This window comes from Perognathus longimembris, chromosome 21 (assembly GCF_023159225.1).
Source record: "Perognathus longimembris pacificus isolate PPM17 chromosome 21, ASM2315922v1, whole genome shotgun sequence".
Taxonomy (NCBI): Eukaryota; Metazoa; Chordata; class Mammalia; order Rodentia; family Heteromyidae; genus Perognathus; species Perognathus longimembris.
The window spans coordinates 29,132,536-29,144,523 of NC_063181.1; the positions used below are offsets into that span (position 1 = coordinate 29,132,536).

At 41.7% G+C, this 11,988-nt stretch overlaps 1 non-coding gene across 1 annotated transcript; it reads right to left on the reverse strand.

The window, feature by feature from the left end:
• Window positions 1-8,252: 8,252 nt before the first annotated feature.
• On the reverse strand, window positions 8,253-8,416 carry LOC125339766. Its single transcript, XR_007208615.1, has one exon. It is a non-coding gene; the product is annotated as a U1 spliceosomal RNA (small nuclear RNA).
• Window positions 8,417-11,988: the final 3,572 nt, after the last annotated feature.

Here is an 11,988-nt window from a genome sequence, read left to right on the forward strand (position 1 = left end):
GCCGGCAGGGCAAGCCCCACCCGAGGCGCCTAGACCTTGCGGACTCTTACAACTAAAATCACAGGCGCTGGTGGGCAATACCAGCCCAGCAGGGTCACCTGAGCCTGATCTCGTTCCCCCTCCTCGAAGCGGAGGCGAGGTCTGAGGGTGCCAAGCCACACCCGGACAGTCGATCCCACTGGGCCCCACACATACTGCTTCCCCCCCCCAACGGACTCGCGGGAGGGCGCAAGCACAACCCAACAACCCAGGGCTCGCTCTGGGAGGCAGACCCCACTTAAGTGCCTGTTGTAGGGGACTCACAGTGCACAGGAGGGCGGGGCCCCGGCGAAAGCGCCCGCTCTGATAGGCGTGCCCTGCACTGGTGGGCGGGGCCACAGCGACAGCACCTGCTGACGCAGACACGCCTACACAGAAGGGAGGGAAGAACTACACAGACTTCCAGATGCGCAAATCACAAAGAAACATAACTCAGTTCATCAAAGGACAAGCCAACTCGCCAGCTCCAAAAAGCAGCACGACTGGAGAGGAGATGGAGAATAAAAAAGCAAATGAGGACATGTTAACAGGAATGATCGAAACCGTCAGAAATGAAATCAGAAAACAATTCCAGGAGTTTAGAGCGGAAATCTGGAAGGACACCCAGGAAGCCAAGAAAGAAATGGAAGCAAAACTGGATACAATGCAAGCCTCATTTAAAGAAATGGAAGCAAAAATGGATACAATGCAAGCCGCCTTTAAAGAAAATCTCCACACCCTGAGAATTGAAATGCATGAAAAAATAGATTTAAAATACAACTCTTTAAAGGAAGAAATTTCCACGATCAGAGCTGATATGACAACCATGAATAGCTCTCTGACATCCATAAACTCCGCAATTGAAACCATAACACAAAGAGTGGACCATATGGAATCCAGAATCTCTCGCCTGGACGATGAAGCAGCTGACAACAACCAGAAAATGACCACACTCCAAGAAAAGGTGAAGCTTCAGGGAAGATTACTCCAGGAACTAATGGACAAAGACAAGAGATATAATCTGCGTATAATTGGAATAGAAGAAGGAGCCGAATATCAGAGCAGAGGGCTTAATCATGTTCTCAATAAAGTTATTGCAGAAAACTTCCCCAATCTCACAGGGGACCCCATCCAGGTAACCGAAGCCTATAGGACACCTGGCAGGCCAGACCCCAGGAAAACCACCCCAAGGCACATAATATTCAAGACTACAGACCTCAAGATTAAAGAGCAAATTCTGAATTCAGCCAAAGCGAAGAAGGAAACTTTTTTCAATGGGAAGAGGATTCGAATAACATCCGACTTATCCACACAAACTTACCAAGCTCGAAGTGAGTGGAAGAACACCATCCAAGTACTTCAGAATAACAATTTACAACCTCGGATCAAATATCCAGCGAAACTGGAGTTCACATTCGAAGGGAGAACCAGATCTTTCCACACCAAAGAGGAGCTAAAGGAGTACGTGAATAAAAAACCAGCCCTACAGCGAATATTAAGAGGGGAACGCCACCCAACAGAGATCGTAAAAGACACACAGACAGAATCAGAAAGAAACTTCAATAGCCAAAGTCCAGCAGAAAGACCAGCTCACTAAAGACAAGAAGAAAAAAAACAAAAAAACAAAAACAGCCCAACAAGAAAATGGAAGGAGAAAAAACACCCTTATCCTTGATCTCTTTAAATATAAATGGCTTAAACTCCCCGATCAAGAGGAGCAGACTGGCAGAATGGATCCGCAAGCAAAAAGTTGACATCTGTTGTCTACAAGAGACCCACCTTACAGCAAGGGACAAAAACAGGCTTCGAATGAAAGGATGGAGCAAGATCTACCAAGCAAATGCACCCACCAAAACGGCAGGTGTAGCCATCCTGATCTCAGACAAGCTGGATTTCTCTTTAAAGTCCACTCAAAAAGACAAAGAAGGACACTACATATTGATACAAGGAAAAATCCAGAATCAAGACATCACGGTGATAAATGTATACTCACCGAACAAAAGAGGCCCGACATATGTCAAGCAAATTCTCACAGAATTACAGAGCAAGATAGATGCAAACACAATCATAGTGGGTGACTTTAATACTCCTCTCTCTCCAAGAGACAGATCCAACACCCAGAGGATTAGTAAGGGAGCTGAGGACCTAAATAACACCATTGCCCAAATGGATCTAACAGACCTATATAGAACCTTCCACCCTACAGAGACCCAATACACCTTCTTTTCAGCAGCCCATGGATCATATTCCAAAATAGACCACGTCATAGCCCACACAAAGAACCTCAGCAAATACAAAAGAATTGACATCATCCCATGTATTATATCTGATCACAGTGGATTAAAGGTAACCCTCAACAACAAAGGATACCACAGAGCCTATACACACTCTTGGAGGCTAAACCCCACGCTGCTATCCAACACTTGGGCCACAGATCAAATTAAAGATGAAATCAACGAATTCATAAGCCACAATGACAAAGAAAACACATCACAAAGAAACCTATGGGACACAGCTAAGGCAGTACTGAGGGGCAAGATCATTGCACTCAGTACCCACATTAAAAGAATGGAAGCAGAGCAGGTGAATACCCTCACGATGAAACTAAAACAACTGGAGAAACAAGAAATGACAGAATCTAAAACGACTAGGAGGGGAGAGATTACAAAGATTAAAGAAGAGATAAATCTGATTGAAAATAGAAAGACCATTCAACAAATAAATAAGACTAAAAGCTGGTTCTTTGAGAAAATAAACAAAATTGACAGACCCCTTGCAAGACTCACAAAAAAAAGAAGAGAAGAGACTCATATACGTAAAATCAGGGACTCCACAGGAAAAATTACAACAAATACACACGATATTCAAACAATCATAAGGAGCTATTTCCAAAACCTCTACTCAACAAAAAACAATAATTTTACAGAAATGGATCAATTCTTAGAGAAGTACAAACTGCCCAAACTGAACCAAGAAGAAATAAATCAACTAAATAAACCAATAACTTACGGTGAGATACAGGAGGTAATCAAGAACCTCCCTACTAAGAAAAGCCCAGGCCCAGATGGATTCACCAATGAATTCTACAAAACCTTTAGTGAGGAGCTAATTCCAATACTCCTCAAACTCTTCCGCGAAATAGAAACGGAGGGAAAAATCCCGAACTCATTCTACGAAGCTAATATCATACTCATCCCCAAACCAGGCAAAGATCCAACAAAAAAAGAGAACTACAGACCAATATCACTAATGAACACAGATGCAAAGCTCCTCAATAAAATATTAGCTAACAGGATCCAGAAAGTGATCAAGAATATCATACATCATGACCAAGTAGGCTTCATCCCTCAGTCACAAGGATGGTTCAACATCCGTAAATCAATCAATGTAATTCACCACATAAACAGAACTAAAATCAAGAATCACATTGTTATCTCAGTCGATGCCCAAAAAGCCTTTGACAAAATACAACATCCATACCTATTAAAAGCTTTGGAGAGAACAGGAATAGATGGAACATTCCTCAAAACAATAAAAGCCATATACAACAGACCAACTGCTAATATCATATTAAATGGAGAGAAACTTAAATCATTCCCCCTAAACACAGGAACAAGACAAGGATGCCCACTCTCCCCACTTCTGTTCAACATAGTACTGGAATCCCTAGCCATAGCAATAAGGCAAGAGGAGGACATCAAAGGGATCCACATCGGCAAGGAAGAAATCAAGTTATCCCTATTCGCAGATGACATGATCTTATATCTCAAGGACCCAAAAAACTCAGTACCCAAACTCCTACATCTAATAAACCAATTTGGCAAAGTAGCAGGATACAAAATCAATCCACAAAAGTCAGCAGCTTTTCTGTACACCAGCAATAGACAAACAGAAAAGGAAATTATGGAAACGATTCCATTTACAGTAGCCAAAAAAAGAATAAAGTACCTAGGGATCAACTTAACCAAGGACGTGACGGACCTATTCAATGAAAACTACAAAAATCTAATAAGGGAAATCAAAGAAGACACAAGGAGATGGAAAGACCTCCCATGCTCATGGGTAGGCAGAATCAATATAGTGAAAATGGCCATACTGCCCAAATTGTTATACAAATTCAATGCAATACCTATCAAAATCCCAGCCACATTCTTCACTGAAATAGAGAAACCAATCCATAAGTTCATATGGAACAGCAAAAAACCTAGAATAGCCAAAGCAATTCTAGGCAAAAAACATAGTGCAGGAGGTATCACCATACCAGACTTCAAGCTCTACTACAAGGCCATCATAACAAAAACAGCATGGTATTGGTATAAAAACAGATCGGAAGACCAGTGGATTAGAATTGAAGACCCAGAAATAAAACCGCACTCTTACAGCCAACTGATATTCGACAAAGGAGCTAAAGACATACAATGGAATAAACATAGCCTCTTCAACTACTGGTGCTGGGAGAACTGGGCAGCCATATGCAGAAAACTCAAAGTAGACCCAAGCCTATCACCATGCACCAAGATCAACTCAAAATGGATCAAGGACCTCAACATCAGACCTGAATCCTTGAAACTACTCAAGGACAGAGTAGGAAAGACACTTAGAACTTATAGGCACAGGAAGGAACTTCCTGAATAGAGTCCCAGGCGCACAACAAATAGGGGAAAGACTCAACAAATGGGACTACTACAAATTAAAAAGTTTCTGCACAGCTAAGGTCATAGCCACCAAAATAGAAAGACAGCCAACGATATGGGAAAGGATATTTACCAGCACAGCAACAGACAAAGGCCTGATATCTGTCATCTACAGAGAACTCAAAAAACTAAGCCCCTCCAAGCCCAATAAACCTATTAGGAAATGGGCAAAAGAGCTAAAGAGAGACTTCACAAGAGAAGATATAAAAATGGCAAAGAAACACATGAGGAAATGCTCAACATCCCTGCTAGTAAAGGAAATGCAAATAAAAACAACCCTGAGATACCACCTCACCCCAGTTAGAATGGCCTATACTCTGAACTCAGGAAACAACAAATGCTGGAGGGGCTGTGGGGAAAGAGGAACCCTTCTCCATTGTTGGTGGGAGTGCAAATTAGTACAGCCACTTTGGAGAACAGTATGGAAGTTTCTCAAAAAGCTCAATATAGACCTACCCTATGACCCAGCCATACCACTCCTAGGCATCTATCCTAAACAGCAAAACCCAAGATATCAAAAGGACATTTGTACTTCCATGTTTATCGCAGCACAATTCACAATAGCCAAAATTTGGAAACAACCCAGATGCCCCTCCACAGATGAATGGATCCAAAAAATATGGTACTTATACACAATGGAATACTACATAGCGATTAGGAATGGTGAAATATTGTTATTTGCAGGGAAATGGTCAGAACTCGAACAAATAATGTTGAGTGAGACAAGCCTAGAACACAGAAAACAAAGGGGCATGATCTCCCTGATATATGACTGTTAACAAAGGGAGATGGAGAGACAGTAGAGACCAAGTCTGTGAACACTGTATATGTGCTTGATACATTGTATACTGCATATGGGTCTACCTGACCTAGACAAGGGATGGGAAAACAGGTTGTAAGATATCACAAGAAATGTACACAATGCCCTACTATGTAACTGCACCCTCTTTGCACAGCACCTTGTAAAAAAAAAAATTTATGTTCAATTGATAATAAAAAAAAAAAAAAAAAAAAAAAAAAAAAGAACTAGGGAAAAGGAATATCAAAATCAAGAGACAAATGATAAAAAGACAAACAACTCCAAAAGCAATACTCACAAAACCATTTGGTGTAAACCAACTGTACAACTCATGGGAAGAAGGGAAATGGGGAGGGGATATGTGGGGGTGGGGGAAGGAGGAGGTAACAAGTTGGATAAGAAATGTACTCACTGCCTTATATATGAAACTGTAACCCCTCTGCACTTCACTTTGACAATAAAGGGGAAAAAAGACAAAAAATATTGTTTAAAGATTCTGAAACACCTAACATTTCTTAGAGTTATGACATATAGTGCTTAAGATTCTCATGTTAAAAACTAACATTTAGAATCAACACTCTCTTTCTCTGGCAATAGGAAAACTACCAGCACATACACTGTTTCTGAATAAAGGTTAACATTTCCCTCAATGAACTGCTAATCACCATACATTTCCCATGTATCTACCCTCAGCCTCCTTTCTTCCTTCCTTTTATTTACTTCAGCCATTCTCCTGCCAGAATCTGAGTGAAACCAGCCAAAAGGTACAGACAGTGAGGCAGGTAGGGACAGACAGCATGAACACACCAAGGTGGCTGAGGCCTGAGCTATTTTGGATACTATAAACTCAACATTAGGTACAGGTGGTCAGAGAGGAAGAGAGAGATCAGGAAAAGTAGAAGCGAAATGGCTGCTAGGTATCAAAATCTAGAGAAGTGTGGACTCAAGACAGTTGTCAGAAGGTGAAACACACAAATAAATAAGATGGGAATTAGATGGGATGTTCAAGAAATAACCAAACGATGGGCTGGGGATATAGCCTAGTGGCAAGAGTGCCTGCCTCATATACACGAGGCCCTAGGTTCGATTCCCCAGCACCACATATACAGAAAACGGCCAGAAGCGGCGCTGTGGCTCAAGTGGCAGAGTGCTAGCCTTGAGCGGGAAGAAGCCAGGGACAGTGCTCAGGCCCTGAGTCCAAGGCCCAGGACTGGCCAAAAAAAAAAAAAAAAAAAAAAAGAAATAACCAAACGAGAACATACAACAACCTAAGTCAAAGCTAGGACAGCCAAAAGAGTAGCATAAAATCCGGGAGGTGGCCAACATGGCCTGCATTTATTTAAAAAAAAAAAGGCTTCTCTACAAGCAAAAACATCTCTCCATCATTCCTACTCTCTCTCCACATAGAATAAACATTCACTCCTCTGCAGCCTTTGCTAGCAAGAGATACGAGATCTTTTTTGTTAGATTATGAAACAAATACCAGTGATGAGCCAAAAACTTAAATACAGTAACAGAGTTGGGACAGCACTGTGTTCACTCTGTGAGAAATATCCAACAGGAATGCGCAGTGTCTTTATTCAACAACAGTTGTTTATTCGAATCACGAAGCCTAATGATTAAAGCATGTCTTTAACCCTCCTATATCTTGCTATTCTATGTATTCTTGTGTTAGACATTTACAATGACCACTCTTGGGAATCTACAAAGTTCCCAAGAAGTACTAGGCGGGGGGGGGGTGCTTAGCACCACTTCCCAAAGCATAAGGGTGAAAAACAGCAGCTCATCAAGTGGGGGCAAGGGGAGAGGGGGAGACAAATGAAGGTGAAGGGGGGAAATGTAGTCAAGAATTCATTGTAAATACTACAAAATTAAGAAAATGGAAGGGGTGGGCAAGAATGTTGAAAGGGGTGAGATGGGTTAAGATGGGCCATATTCATAAATTGCTTTGTCGAATGGCAACTTCTTTGCACACATACTTAAAGATAGTTTTTGTAAGAACTCAGGAGCTCTTCCCTTCACAGTAGTAGGACAAATTATTAGTACCTATGCACAGGGACTAGAGTCTTTCAGGTCATTGGTGTTTTGGTGGGTTGTTTTTTTTTTGTAGAATATATAAGGAATGAAATACTGATTTTATTTATTATATAGGCATGTATTCCATATATAATACAACACATAGAATATACATCAACTGTATGCAACAGAAAGCTAGAGTCGAAGACAGAAAAATAGGGAAGAGGGAATAAGATGGGGAGAGCCTGTTTTAGTAACATCTGCAAACACAGCTTCTCTTCTCCCACTACCTCCTCTTAGCCTTCAAATTTTGCACATTAAAACTGCCAGCAACTCTTTAAAAAATTTTTGAGAATCCATCAATTGAAGATGCCTCAGAACTAATCAAACTTTTCTAAAGAAATGCACATATCAATTATAAAACAGGTCTCAACTTCAGAAACATTAGGGTGTTTGAGTGCGCTTAAAAATGAAACAAAAAAGGCAAGTCAGCCACATAGGATGATTTAGCAGTTGCCAGGCAACCGCAAAAACGTGTTTCTGATAACACACATTCAACACAAAAATTAATACAGTAACTGACTAGCGGAAGTCCTATTAGGTTCCCCACATCCTAAACAAACTCTTATGACCACTAAAATCTTCACAAACAAAAGATGAGCAAAGTATCCCACCCACCAAGAGAGCGTGTTACATGTTCAGTCTGTCCTTAATACACAAGAAGCCAGGGGAGAGCGCGGACGCAGTCCCCCACTAACATAAATTGTGCAGTCGAGTTTCCCGCATTTGGGGAAATCGCAGGGGTCAGCACAGCCAGAGTGCAATGGATGAGCCTCGCCCTGGGAGAACCACCTGCCTGATCATGGTGTCTCCCCTGCCAGGTAAGTATGACCTCCCACCTCAGGAACCACACACTGCTGATGCATACACCACTGTCTGGTGAGGGTCACGACAGCATCAGCTCGTCTACATCTCGCCACCCGAATGCAACATTTCCATGCTGGGTCTTAGGACTTGTAACGGACATGTTAACGGACATAACAAGGTAGAGATGATTTCCAGAGACCGAGTTCCCCAAACGCAGCCAGTCTCTCATCTGCATACTCCACCTCCAGCGTGAGGTCACGAAAGGGGCGGGCTGGGCGGATCCCCGCCCCCCGCCGGGGACGGCCCACCACACACCCCTGCCTCCAGGTGCCTTCTGGCAGAACGCTTTCCCAACAGAAGTCGCTTTTGGTCCCCCTGGTGAGGGACTGAGCCTCCTGGATTAAAGAGAATTACATAGATTGGAAAGAAGCCGGGCGCAGGTGGCTCACACACGCAATCCCAGCTACTCAGGAGGCGGCGATGTGAGGACTGAGGTGCAAACCCCGCTCAGATGGGAAAGTCCAGGGGATTCTTAGCGCGAATGAACCGCCAGAAAAGGCAGACAAGGCCTCATGGACTTTCCTGCCACGACTGGCTTTGAACAGCGGTCCTCAGATCTCAGCCTCCTGAGTAGCTAGGATTAACAGGCGTGAGCTTGCTCTGAAGTTTTTTTTGTTTTTTTTTTATTAATTGAACATAAAATTTTTTTTACAAGGTGTTGTGCAAAGAGGGTGCAGTTACATAGTAGGGCAGTGTGTACATTTCTTGTGATATCTTAAAACCTGTTTTTCCATCTCTTGTCTAGGTCAGGTAGACCCATATGCAATATACAATGTATCAAGCACATATACAGTGTTCACAGACTTGGTCTCTACTGTCTCTCCATCTCCCTTTGTTAACAGTCATATATCAGGGAGATCATGCCCCTTTGTTTTCTGTGTTCTAGGCTTGTCTCACTCAACATTATTTGTTCGAGTTCTGACCATTTCCCTGCGAATAACAATATTTCACCATTCCTAATCGCTATGTAGTATTCCATTGTGTATAAGTACCATATTTTTTGGATCCATTCGTCTGTGGAGGGGCATCTGGGTTGTTTCCAAATTTTGGCTATTGTGAATTGTGCCGCGATAAACATGGAAGTACAAATGTCCTTTTGATATCTTGGGTTTTGCTGTTTAGGATAGATGCCTAGGAGTGGTATGGCTGGGTCATAGGGTAGGTCTATATTGAGCTTTTTGAGAAACCTCCATACTGTTCTCCAAAGTGGTTGTACTAATTTGCACTCCCACCAACAATGGAGAAGGGTTCCTCTTTCCCCACAGCCCCTCCAGCATTTGTTGTTTCCTGAGTTCAGAGTATAGGCCATTCTAACTGGGGTGAGGTGGTATCTCAGGGTTGTTTTTATTTGCATTTCCTTTACTAGCAGGGATGTTGAGCATTTCCTCATATGTTTCTTTGCCATTTTTATATCTTCTCTTGTGAAGTCTCTCTTTAGCTCTTTTGCCCATTTCCTAATAGGTTTATTGGGCTTGGAGGGGCTTAGTTTTTTGAGTTCTCTGTAGATGACAGATATCAGGCCTTTGTTGCTGTGCTGGTAAATATCCTTTCCCATATCGTTGGCTGTCTTTCTATTTTGGTGGCTATGACCTTAGCTGTGCAGAAACTTTTTAATTTGTAGTAGTCCCATTTGTTGAGTCTTTCCCCTATTTGTTGTGCCCCTGGGACTCTATTCAGGAAGTTCCTTCCTGTGCCTATAAGTTCTAGTGTCTTTCCTACTCTGTCCTTCAGTAGTTTCAAGGATTCAGGTCTGATATTGAGATCCTTGATCCATTTTGAGTTGATCTTGGTGCATGGTGATAGGCTTGGGTCTACTTTGAGTTTTCTGCATATGGCTGCCCAGTTCTCCCAGCACCAGTAGTTGAAGAGGCTATATTTATTCCATTGTATGTCTTTAGCTCCTTTGTCGAATATCAGTTGGCTGTAAGAGTGCGGTTTTATTTCTTGGTCTTCAATTCTAATCCACTGGTCTTCCGATCTGTTTTTATACCAATACCATGCTGTTTTTGTTATGATGGCCTTGTAGTAGAGCTTGAAGTCTGGTATGGTGATACCTCCTGCACTATGTTTTTTGCCTAGAATTGCTTTGGCTATTCTAGGTTTTTTGCTGTTCCATATGAATTTATGGATTGGTTTCTCTATTTCAGTGAAGAATGTGGCTGGGATTTTGATAGTTATTGCATTGAATTTGTATAACAATTTGGGCAATATGGCCATTTTCACTATATTGATTCTGCCTACCCATGAGCATGGGAGGTCTTTCCATCTCCTTGTGTCTTCTTTGATTTCCCTTATTAGATTTTTGTAGTTTTCATTGAATAGGTCCGTCACATCCTTGGTTAAGTTGATCCCTAGGTACTTTATTCTTTTTTTGGCTACTGTAAATGGAATTGTTTCCATAATTTCCTTTTCTGTTTGTCTATTGCTGGTGTACAGAAAAGCTGCTGACTTTTGTGGATTGATTTTGTATCCTGCTACTTTGCCAAATTGGTTTATTAGATGTAGGAGTTTGGGTACTGAATTTTTTGGGTCCTTGAGATATAAGATCATGTCGTCTGCGAATAGGGATAACTTGATTTCTTCCTTGCCGACGTGGATCCCTTTGATGTCCTCCTCTTGCCTTATTGCTATGGCTAGGGATTCCAGCACTATGTTGAACAGAAGTGGGGAGAGTGGGCATCCTTGTCTTGTTCCTGTGTTTAGGGGGAATGATTTAAGTTTCTCTCCATTTAATATGATATTAGCAGTTGGTCTGTTGTATATGGCTTTTATTGTTTTGAGGAATGTTCCATCTATTCCTGTTCTCTCCAAAGCTTTTAATAGGTATGGATGTTGTATTTTGTCGAAGGCTTTTTGGGCATCGACTGAGATAACAATGTGATTCTTGATTTTAGTTCTGTTTATGTGGTGAATTACATTGATTGATTTACGGATGTTGAATCATCCTTGTGACTGAGGGATGAAGCCTACTTGGTCATGATGTATGATATTCTTGATCAGTTTCTGGATCCTGTTAGCTAATATTTTATTGAGGAGCTTTGCATCTGTGTTCATTAGTGATATTGGTCTGTAGTTCTCTTTTTTTGTTGGATCTTTGCCTGGTTTGGGGATGAGTATGATATTAGCTTCGTAGAATGAGTTTGGGATTTCTCCCTCCGTTTCTATTTCGCGGAAGAGTTTGAGGAGTATTGGAATTAGCTCCTCACTAAAGGTTTTGTAGAATTCGTTGGTGAATCCATCTGGGCCTGGGCTTTTCTTAGTAGGGAGGTTCTTGATTACCTCTTGTATCTCACCGTAAGTTATTGGTTTATTTAGTTGATTTATTTCTTCTTGGTTCAGTTTGGGCAGTTTGTACTTCTCTAAGAATTGATCCATTTCTGTAGAATTATTGTTTTTTGCTGAGTAGAGGTTTTGGAAATAGCTCCTTATGATTGTTTGAACATCGTGTGTACTTGTTGTAATTTTTTCTGTGGAGTCCCTGATTTTACGAATATGAGTCTCTTCTTTTTTTTGTGAGTCTTGCAAGGGGTCTGT